The sequence below is a fragment of the Ovis canadensis genome, chromosome X (assembly GCF_042477335.2).
Source record: "Ovis canadensis isolate MfBH-ARS-UI-01 breed Bighorn chromosome X, ARS-UI_OviCan_v2, whole genome shotgun sequence".
NCBI classification, from domain to species: domain Eukaryota; kingdom Metazoa; phylum Chordata; class Mammalia; order Artiodactyla; family Bovidae; genus Ovis; species Ovis canadensis.
Genome location: NC_091727.1, coordinates 40857602 through 40868086, shown reverse-complemented (window position 1 = coordinate 40868086; position 10485 = coordinate 40857602).

Here is a 10485-nt window from a genome sequence, read left to right as displayed (position 1 = left end):
CTTCTCCAAGGTGACAATGACACTCCAGTGGCCACACTTCTGAGGGTGGGGTTGATACTCTCTTCCCTTGAACCTGATCCAAAATTCATGACTGCCCCAACCACCAGAATGCAGAAGACGTGAAGACGTGTGACTTCTGAGACTAGGTCCTAAAATGCATGCCCTCCTTCCCTGTCCCCTCAGGACACTCACCCTTAGAACCCTGCCACCATGCTATGAGGAAGCCAAGAAGCCACAGGGAGAGGCCAACAATCCACGCTGAGGTCCCGAACGCAGTCAGCATCAACACTAGCTGTGAGATCGAGTTGAGGTTTTGGGTGCTTCCAGTCCCCTAGCCGTCAAGTCACCCCTATCCTTTGAGCCACCCGAGGACACTGTGTCGAGCAGACACAAGCTGTCCCCCCTGGCTTTGCCCAGACTGTGGATATGTGAGCAAAATAAATGATGTGTCATTGTTTCAAGCCACTGATCTTGGGGTGGTTCATTATGCAGTAGTAGATGGAACAGTGCTGCAGAGAACAAACGCATCCAGGAGACTGCCTGGGAGGAAATGGAGCCAAGTCAATATATAGGCTTGACCTGTTTGGGGGATTACTGCAGTGATTTCAGACAATCAAAGCAATGCAAACCTCTGGCATCAATGCGGCAAAACGGGCTGCCAGATGCGAGGTTCTCCGGAGATCACACCCACTTGACGATGCCTATTCATTTTCAGGCACTCTGAACGTTTTCCCAAGGAGAGATTTTTATTCACGTTGATCAAGCTCCGGACAGAGTTTAAAGAAGGCCTACGTACAGAAAGAAAGTGGTGGAATCGGGAGGTTGAGCTGGAGGCTAGAATAATTAAAGGTTAAACTCCAGGTTTGCATTTGGTATTTATAGAATTTTCCATGCTTGGTGTGAGGGTTTTAAAACCAGGCTGAGCAGGGAAGCGCCTTTCAGCTCTTAAAGGAGGAAAAGGATTTTAACACAAGGAATCCAACCAGCCTCGTTCAAAGTTTTAAAAGGCAGCATGCTTAAGCTGCTTTGTGGCTTCAAGGGATGCTGTTAAGGTGAACGGGGCTGGGAAAGGAGGCTCTATGAACAAAACACAAAGGCAAACAAAACATTTTCTTTCCCTACCAGGCACCCAGGGCTGTCAGCAGTGGGTCCCTGGGTCCTCGAAAGCTTGTTCTGCCTGCGTTGCTCTCTGTGCTGCAGGAGTGTGAACGCGGCTTATAACACTGGGCACGAGCCAAGGGGAGGTATGGGACAGCGGTGTTCCAGCGCATTGTGGGGGTTACCAAAGGATGCGCGCCAAGGATGCAGGTGGGGGACCAGCACCTGGCCCGCTCAGGCTCACTCACAGCTGCGCTCTGAGGCTGAATGCGGACTCCCCAGAACACACTTCTGCTTTGCTTCAAGCTTCTTCTCACCCTCTTTGTCCCCTCCCATGTCCAGGACAGAACTTCAGAGAAATTCCTCTCTTTGTCTTTCAGCTTGTTGTTATCTGTGTGCAGGACATGGTTGTCTCTTTTCGTTTCCTGAAGCTTTGATGGCGCCTGGGTATGAAAGGTCAGAGGAGGCAAGGCCAGGGGTGTCTGTGCTACAAGCTCAAACGGCTTCTCCCAAGAGAGTTTTCCAAATGTGTCTTGCTCCAGACCTTCAAAGGATGCGGGATGCGAAGGCTTGTGAGAACTTGTCTAAGCTGGTACTGCATTGCTTTAGACTCTAAAGCAGCTATTGAGAAGGATGATTATAAAGACCATGTAGCAACATGGAAAAAGGCAAGTGTGATATACCATTACACAAAATAGTAGAACTCTAAACTCTGCCCGAGGTACTGTCACAACTATACTACACGTGGATTAGGACCAGGGACAAGGAACAGATGTGATTAACCCAGGTTCTCGAAAGCATTATTCACAATAGGCAAAAGGTGGATACAACCCGTGTCCATCAATGGATAAATGGATAAACAAAATGGGACTTCCCCGTTGGTCCAGTGGTTAAGAATTCACCATGCAAAGTAGGGGATGTGGGTTCTATCCCTGGTCAAGGAACTCAGATCTCACATGCCACATTGGCGTGGCCAAAAAACAAAAATGAATCAGAATTTATACTTGATTAATATATACACCTGGTTCAGTGTTAAAGAATCCCTCAGCTAATGCAGGAGACGTGGGTTCGATCCCTGTGTGGGGAAGATCCCCTGGAGGAGCACATGGCAACCCACTCCAGTAATCTTGCCTGGAGAATCCCACAGACAGAGGAGCCTGGTGGGCTACAGTTCATGAGGTCAAAAAAGAGTCAGCCATGACTTGGTGCCTAAACAACAACAACAACATATACATACTACCATATATAAAATATGTAACCAACAAAGACCTACTGTATACAGAGAACTATACTCAATATTTTGTAATAACCTATAAGGGGAAAGAATCGGAAAAATCTGAAAAAGACTATATACACATACATACATGAGTCACTTTACTGTACACCTGAGACTAACGTGATATTGTAAATCAACTATACTTCAATAAAAACAAAACAGGGGAATTCCCTGGTGGTCCAGCGGTTAGGACTCCATGCTTTCAAGGCTGAGGGCCTAGGTTCAGTCCTTGGATGGGGAGCTAAGATCTCACAAGCTGTGTGGTGTGGCCAAAACAGACAAACAGAAAAAAAACGGACTGTTAATCAACTAAAGTTTCTTACTTTTTCTTAAGACTTGTAGGGCAAGATTGCACAGAGAAAAACCATAGGAAAGAGAAGTTGAGGAATGGGCTAAGACAGTGCTTGTGGCTTTTATGTGTCATGTATGAATATGTTAATAATAAAGAAGATATTCATGCAATAATAATAAAGAATATAAGAAATGAGCACAGTATGTCCTTGCCAATCAATCACATATATATGTTTAATGTGCAGTGTCCCTGCAGAAGGCCTAGAAGATGAGGCAGTGTCCTTCTGGAGTTCGCACCATTGGACTAACTTGTATGATGCTGGTGACGAGTGCATGAGGTCAGAAAGAGGCTGAAGCACACAGAGAGGCTGCCTGAAGGGAGTGGGGGTACCTCAGCTGGACTCGGAGGGACGGTGGGGCATGCACAGGCCAAGGGGGGAGAGAGGTCCTTCTAGGGTGTGAGGAGATGGTCAGGGGGCACAAACGCCAGTGTCTGTGGTAAGGGGAAGGGAGGGAGGGCAGAGAGGTGTGCCAGGTGAGTTGAAGGAGACATAGTTAAAACACTCCCCTTGAGGGGACTTACCCGCGGTGGTCCAGTGATGAAGACTCAACGCTCCCAATGCAGGATGCCCAGGTTCGATGCCTGGTCAGGGAACTAGATTCCACATGCCACAACTTAAGATCTCACGTGCCACAGTGAAGACTGAAGATCCTACATGATGCAACTAAGACCTGATGCAGTCAAATAAATAAATATTTCAAAAATCGCACCTCTTGAGGGATAAACACTGCAGACAGTGGAGAGCCATGGTTGGCTCCTGAGCAATGGACAGAAGCCATGTTTTCAGATGGTGATTCTGCCAGAATGACAGCAGGCCTTGGATCCTCTTTCCCTTTCACTCAGGGAGCCCAGAGAGGCCAAAACACAGCCAGACCCCCAGCCCTGACATAGATTACAGTAGCAGCAGCAGGGAGCAATTCTGGAAACTCTGTTCTCCCATTGATGGTTTCTAGTTCCTTGTCCCCAAAGGGAACACTTTTAAAGGAAAATGGTGAAAAGTGAAAAAGTGAATGTTAGTCACTCAGTCGTGTCAGACTCTTTTGCAACCCAATGAACTGTAGCCCACCAGGCTCCACTGTCTATGGAATTCTCCAGGCAAGAATACTGGAGTGGATTGTCATTCCCTTCTCCAGGGGATCTTCCCCACCCAGGGATCGAACCTGGGGCTCCCGCATTGCAGGCAGATTCTTTACCGTCTGAGCTGCCAAAAATGGTATGTCTGGTTAATGGGGTTTTCAAAAGGCAGTCACCTATGAGTATAAAGAGTGGGAAAGAAGAAAATAGCCAAAGAGTTTTCGCAGCTGAAAAGCAGGAGGTTGGTTATTAACTCAGAGCAGGGCTGAGAAAGCAGAATTTCAAACTGGTCAAGGGGGAAGTTGTGACCTGAATGGTATGGCAGAACATCCCCCACCTCAAAGACTCACAAGTGCCAATTCCAGGGGCTTCTGGAAGAGGAGGTGAAAGTGGGACTAAGAATAGGACGATCCACTGAAAGTCCATTTAAGAACTTAGATGGTCAGATGCCTTCCCCTGCTCTGTGAACCGAAGTGACTCCCCCTTCGCTTCCTCACTCCCCCATTCAGACAGAAGACTGCACTTTTACTTATTATCTGGAGAGGGTTTCAAAGAGTGTCTTTGCATAGAAAACAAACTTATGGTTACCAAAGGTGAAAGGGTGGGGCAAGGGGATAAATTAGGAGTTTGAGATTAACAGATATACATTACGATATATAAAATAGACACACAACAAGGACTTACTGTATAGCACAGGGAATTATACTCAATATCTTGAGATAACATATTATGGGAAAGAATCACAATATATATAAAACTGAATTACTTAGCAGTACACATGAAACTAACACAACATTGTAAATCAATTATATTTTAATAAAAAACTAAAAATGCCTTTGGTAGAGATAGAAAGCGTAGTTAAAAGTAGGATGCCCACTTGAAAAGAGGAAGATTTTATATATTTTTTTTTAATGAACATTGCATCCCCAGCCAAACTTCCCTGTGCACTCAACTCCCAGAAACTTGACATTCAGGCTTGGACTCTCTAGGAAGGAGATTGAATACTGACGTCAGAGATTTGCCAATTAAAAGGCTTACCCAGATCAACATAGAATGGTGGTTCTCAAACGTTAGACTATATCAGAATCCCCCGGAGGGTTTGTTAGAACACAAACTGCCAGGGTTTCAAATCCAGTAAATCTGGAGTGGGGCCTAAGAATGTACATTTCTTAGAAGCTCCCTAGTGATGCTGCTGCTGAAGGTCCAGGAACCACACTTGGAAGACTGCTACTCTAGAGCAGCAGGATGGGAATATAAAGTTGGGAACATTTCCAGAAAATAAAGATGAGAAATATTAAAAACAGTTTTTAAATGATTACTCCAAGAGTCCAGACAAAAGGAGATTTAGAAAGAATAGGGAGACAGAGGGGAAGAAAACATCAAATAAATAATTCAAGAAAATTTTCCATACCTAAGGGCCACAAGCTTATAGATGGAAGGGATCACGGAAGTATCTAACACAATGGGTGAAAATAAACTCACACAAATACATATCATCATGAATTTCAGGACCTTGGGGACAAAGACCCTTAAAACTTCTAAAGAGAAAATAAATATTATATACAAAGGATTGAGAATCCTTCTGGCTTTGGATTTCTTAATAGCAACTCGGAAATTTGCAAGCAAACAGAAAAATGCCTTTCAAAATTCTAAGGGAAAATAATCCAACTTAGAATTCTGTATCCAGGGACTTCCCTGGTGATCCAGCAGTTAAGAATCCATCTCACAATGTGGGGGATGCAGCTTCCATCACTGACCGAGGAACTAAGATCCCACTTGCTGCAAAGCAACTAAACCCTTGCACCACAACTAGAGAGTCTGAGAGCAGAATCAAAAGATCCTGCAGTGAAGACCCCACGCGCTGCAACTAGGACCTGACGCAGCCAAATAAATAAATTTTTTGAAAAGAATTCTATATCCAGCCAAACTATCAGTTTGTGTGAGCACAGGAAAAAACTTCTGTGACATACAAGGTCTCATAAAATTGCTGCCTGTGCATTCTTGCTCAGAAAGCAGCTGGAGAAGATGGGCCACCAAAATGTTGGAAAACATCTAGAAAGGGGAAAACGCAGAATCTAGGAAACTGGAGATGCAACCCGAGACGGAGTCAGAGGGAATTTCTATGATGATGAAGGCAACCTCAGGGTGACGGCTGAGCCCCAAGCATAAGGAGCAACCAGCCTACACAGAAGCTGCTCAGAAGCCAAGAAGAGGGACTTGAGGTGTTTGGATACGGTGAGAAATCTAGTAAGTTGAGAAAGAGTTTGGGTTGCAGTAGCCTTCTTAGAGCCAGAGAAAGCAATGGCACCCCACTCCAGTACTCTTGCCTGGAAAATCCTATGGACGGAGGAGCCTAGTGGGCTGCAGTCCATGGGGTTGTTAAGAGTTGGACACAACTGAGCGACTTCACTTTCACTTTTCACTTTCATGCATTGGAGAAGGGAATGGCAACCCACTCCAGTGTTCTTGCCTGGAGAATCCCAGGGACGGGGGAGCCTGGTGGGCTGCCATCTATGGGGTTGCACAGAGTCGGACACGACTGAAGTGACTTAGCAGCAGCAGCAGCCTTCTTAGAGCAGAGGCAGCCAGGAGGTGGTAATAAGGCTCAAGGAGTACAGCTTGACTGAATTCCAATTTTCCACACAATGTTGAAAAGTCCCTTCCTCCACTGACAGCCATATCCCCATGCATATTTGGGAAGGCGGAAATAACTAGGCTGATTTTATCATACTAAAGAGGGGAAAGAACCATCAAAGTTCAACCTCTCCATCATCAGACGACCTCAGGGTCTCCTCAGTATGAAATTCCGAATGTCTGGGTCCAGACATGCTCATGCGTAGAAGGGAAACTGGTGATTGGAAACGTGCATTGTTTTTATTGAACAAGAACTTGCTTGCTGGGGTGTAATTACATGACACAAGTTCCTTTTTCATTTTTTTATAGGGAAGCATGTTGCCGTTAGCTCGGAGTACGGCATGATATGTTTTATGGCCAGGGATTTTTTTTACTGTGTAATATTCCTCTCAGTGGCACCAAAACGGACAGCAGTTTGTCTTCTCACCCTAGGCCCGCCCCAGAGCTGTAGTGCCTGTGCCTGAACAAACAGCTCTTTGAGCAACAGAATACAAAAAAAAAAAAAAAAACTATAAAGGACTAAAAATAACTGCATGCATGCCCAGTTGGTACAAATTAGGAACAAGATACAAAAAGAGCAAAAACCCCCTGCACACAGCATCACCAAGGGGGTGGGCAGACCACCCAAGCCGCCCCTCCAGCAGACCCTTGGACCTGTCCCTACCTTCACCCCATTTGAGGGACCAGTTCACCCCTGCCTCAAGGAGCCAGCAAGGACACTTGTTACTTGCTTTTGCTCCTTCATGTGACAGCATGAGTCCCAATAATTCAGCCTCACCTGAATTCCTCGTCTGGCCTCTTCTCAATTTCTATTGATTTAAAGAGTCCGAGAACCTAGGTCAGTCACGACCTTACACATTTCACTTCAGTGGAATGGGTCACCTTTGGTGATTCGCGTTAGGTATCACAGTCCCATTCTACAACTTTCACAGCATAAAATGTAGGACTAATCAGGATGGGAAAATACCTCAACAGGTTGAAATTAATAACAAGTCCTCTACCTATAACCTCGGAGCAGGCACTGGCGACCCACTCCGGTACTCTTGCCTGGAAACTCCCATGGATGGAGGAGCCTGGAAGGCTGCAGTCCATGGGATCGCTAAGAGTCAGACACAACTGAGGGACTTTACTTTCACTTTTCACTTTCATGCATTGGAGAAGGCGATGGCAACCCACTCCAGTGTTCTTGCCTGGAGAATCCCGGGGATGGAGGAGCCTGGTGGGCTGCCGTGTGGGGGGTCGCACAGAGTCAGACATGACTGACATCACTTAGCAGCAGCAGCAGCTACCTATGACGTAAGGAAAGGCACCAAAACATCCTGTCCCATCATTCCATGATACAACCAAGAGTACTCCAAAGGAGACAAGACCCTGCGGACTAGGCTTTGGCCCTGCCCTGCTGCGTGTCACTCACCCACGCATCCACCCACCATGATGAACAACTGCCCCAACACCCACTGTGAGCTCCTTTTGGGAGTCTCGCAGACCCTCTCCGACTTCCCCACTCCACCACCCCCACGTCTCCTCTATCCAGACCAGGGGTCCCTTGCAGACTTGAGTCCATCACAAGCCAGCAGCACCCCTACCTGGCCCCAGTGCCCCCTACCCGCTACCCACTTACGCAGGTACCTTTCTCCCAGTATCCCAGGACTGGCCACTGCCCACCTCCCCTGACACTGCGGCCAAGGGAGAGTGACAAATATAGATTATTCATCTTTGACTCTGAGCACCTAGCACAATGTGGCATGAAACCATGCTTAATAAATGCTTGTTGAACAAATGGGTGAATATGACTTAAGGGGCTTTGGTAAATGCCACATGAGCACTTCTCTGGTGGTCCAGTGGTGAAGACTCTGAGCTTCCATTTTAAGGGGGGGGCCCAGGTTCAATCCCTGCTCAGAGAATTAGATCCCATGTGCCACACACAACTTCAAGAGTTCACATGCCACAACTAAAAAGATCCCACGTGCCGCAACTAAGACCCAGTGCAGCCAAATAAATTAAAAATAAATTTAAAAAAGAAAAAAAGATGTAAACGCCACATGAATTTCTTGTGTCATGTGACGGCCCCCAAACTGCTAATACTAAAGGCTTAATGCTGTAGACTTGAGGTCTTTGACACTACACTGGGGTGCATTGACAGCTCTAATTTCTCTCATTTGTTTAGGGTAAAGAAAATCTACAGAAAGTCATAATGTAAATATTAATGGAGATTAACTTCTTTTTATTTGTAGATTCGAACCAATGTGACTAGTCCCTATGTTTACTGTGCAGACTGCCACTTAAGAATGCCTTTACCTGGCGAGCAGGACTGTGAATTGCGGTCACGGGTAGCATATTTTGACGCACTGCAGCTTACAGGTGCCTAGCGATGTGGATTTACTGATCATATGACCTAGTTTTAGCTTAACTCCCAAATGAGCCATCGGGCTTAAAAAGATTCCTGCGAAGAAACCATGTGTTAAAAATAATACTCATAATACGAGCACGCTGGAACAAGATGGAGGCTGAGCAGATGTTTCTTCTAGTATGAGCTCTCTGTCAGCCACATCATGTGGCAAAGACAGCCATAATCTAATCAGATCTGAGCTGAAGTCGGCCCTCAAGTTGAAATTATCAAGAGACAATCTGAAACATGAGTTTCCAATCACTGCCGTCTTAATGACAAGCCTGGCCTTGAGTGTCTATGGTTGGGACTATCTGGTGACCGTCAGAAGCCTCCAGAACAGAGGTCTTTAACCATAAATAAATACATTGGATTACAAAGGAAACCAACGAGACTGGAATCATTATCAAATTATTAAAACAAATTTGTGCTATAGATATGTACATATACATACAGGCTTCTTTAGTAAATCATTAAGTAACAAGATCCGTGGCAGATCTAATGATTCTCATCATTTCACAGTGTTGATGAGCATATGCGATATCTTAAGATATCTGTTAATACTACTGAGATTTGTTGCCTACGTATATAATTGAAGGAAATGCTAAATTGCAGTCAGAGGCTAGTAAAAATGGAGATGTCATTTCTTTCCCATCCAATTCACCAACCCTGTGAATTCTATCCTTGAACCTCAGGTCAAGAGCCGCAGTCTAGAGCAAATTAAAGGCTACTGGCCCCATCTCGCACAACCTCGTTACCAGGTGTTCTGTTAACAACCGTTTAAAGAAAAAAATCATAGCCAGCCTCCAACTGAATCAGAAATCACACATCAAAACGTTTATTGCAAGCAGGCACCAAAACCAGTTATGCAATCCGCTCTTGTAACTCAGTGAAGTGCCATGTCTCTGACCTGAAGCACACCAACAAGAACCTTGGTGAAAAGATACGCTGAATAGAGAAATTACAATATGTAAGTGGCAGGATTCAACTAACCCTCGGTTACAACAGGCACACTGTCCTCTTTTAAAGGTGGCAGGCCACAGGAGTAAACGGAGTCTGTGTGGTCTGGGAGGCCACATCCCAGGGTGTTCCCCTCAGGGCCTCTCAGATTCACCGATCCCATTCAGCAGCAGCAGAGGCCCTAGTGCAATATTTCTAGCTGATCCCCATATCTGGCTTTTTCCTTTGAAGTACAGTGTTGATTTACAATGTTGTGTTAGTTTCAGGTGTACAGCACAGTAAATATGTATATATATATATTTTTCTTTTTTCCCTTATTACAAACACTGAGTAGAGTTCCCTGTGCTATACAGTAGGTCCCTGTTGGTTATCTATTTTATTTATAGTAGTGTAGCCAATCCCCCGGAGAAGGCAATGGCCCCCCATTCCAGTACTCTTGCTTGGAGAATCCCACTGATGGAGGAGCCTGGTGGGCTGCAGTCCATGGCGTCGTGAAGAGTCGGACACGGCTGAATGACTTCACTTTGACTTTTCACTTTCATGCATTGGAGAAGGAAATGGCAACCCACTCCAGGGTTCTTGCCTGGAGAATCCCAGGGACGGGGGAGCCTGGTGGGCTGTCATCTATGGGGTCGCACTGAGTTGGACACGACTGAAGCGACTTAGCAGCAACAGCCAATCCCCAAGTCTTGAAAACCACTTATT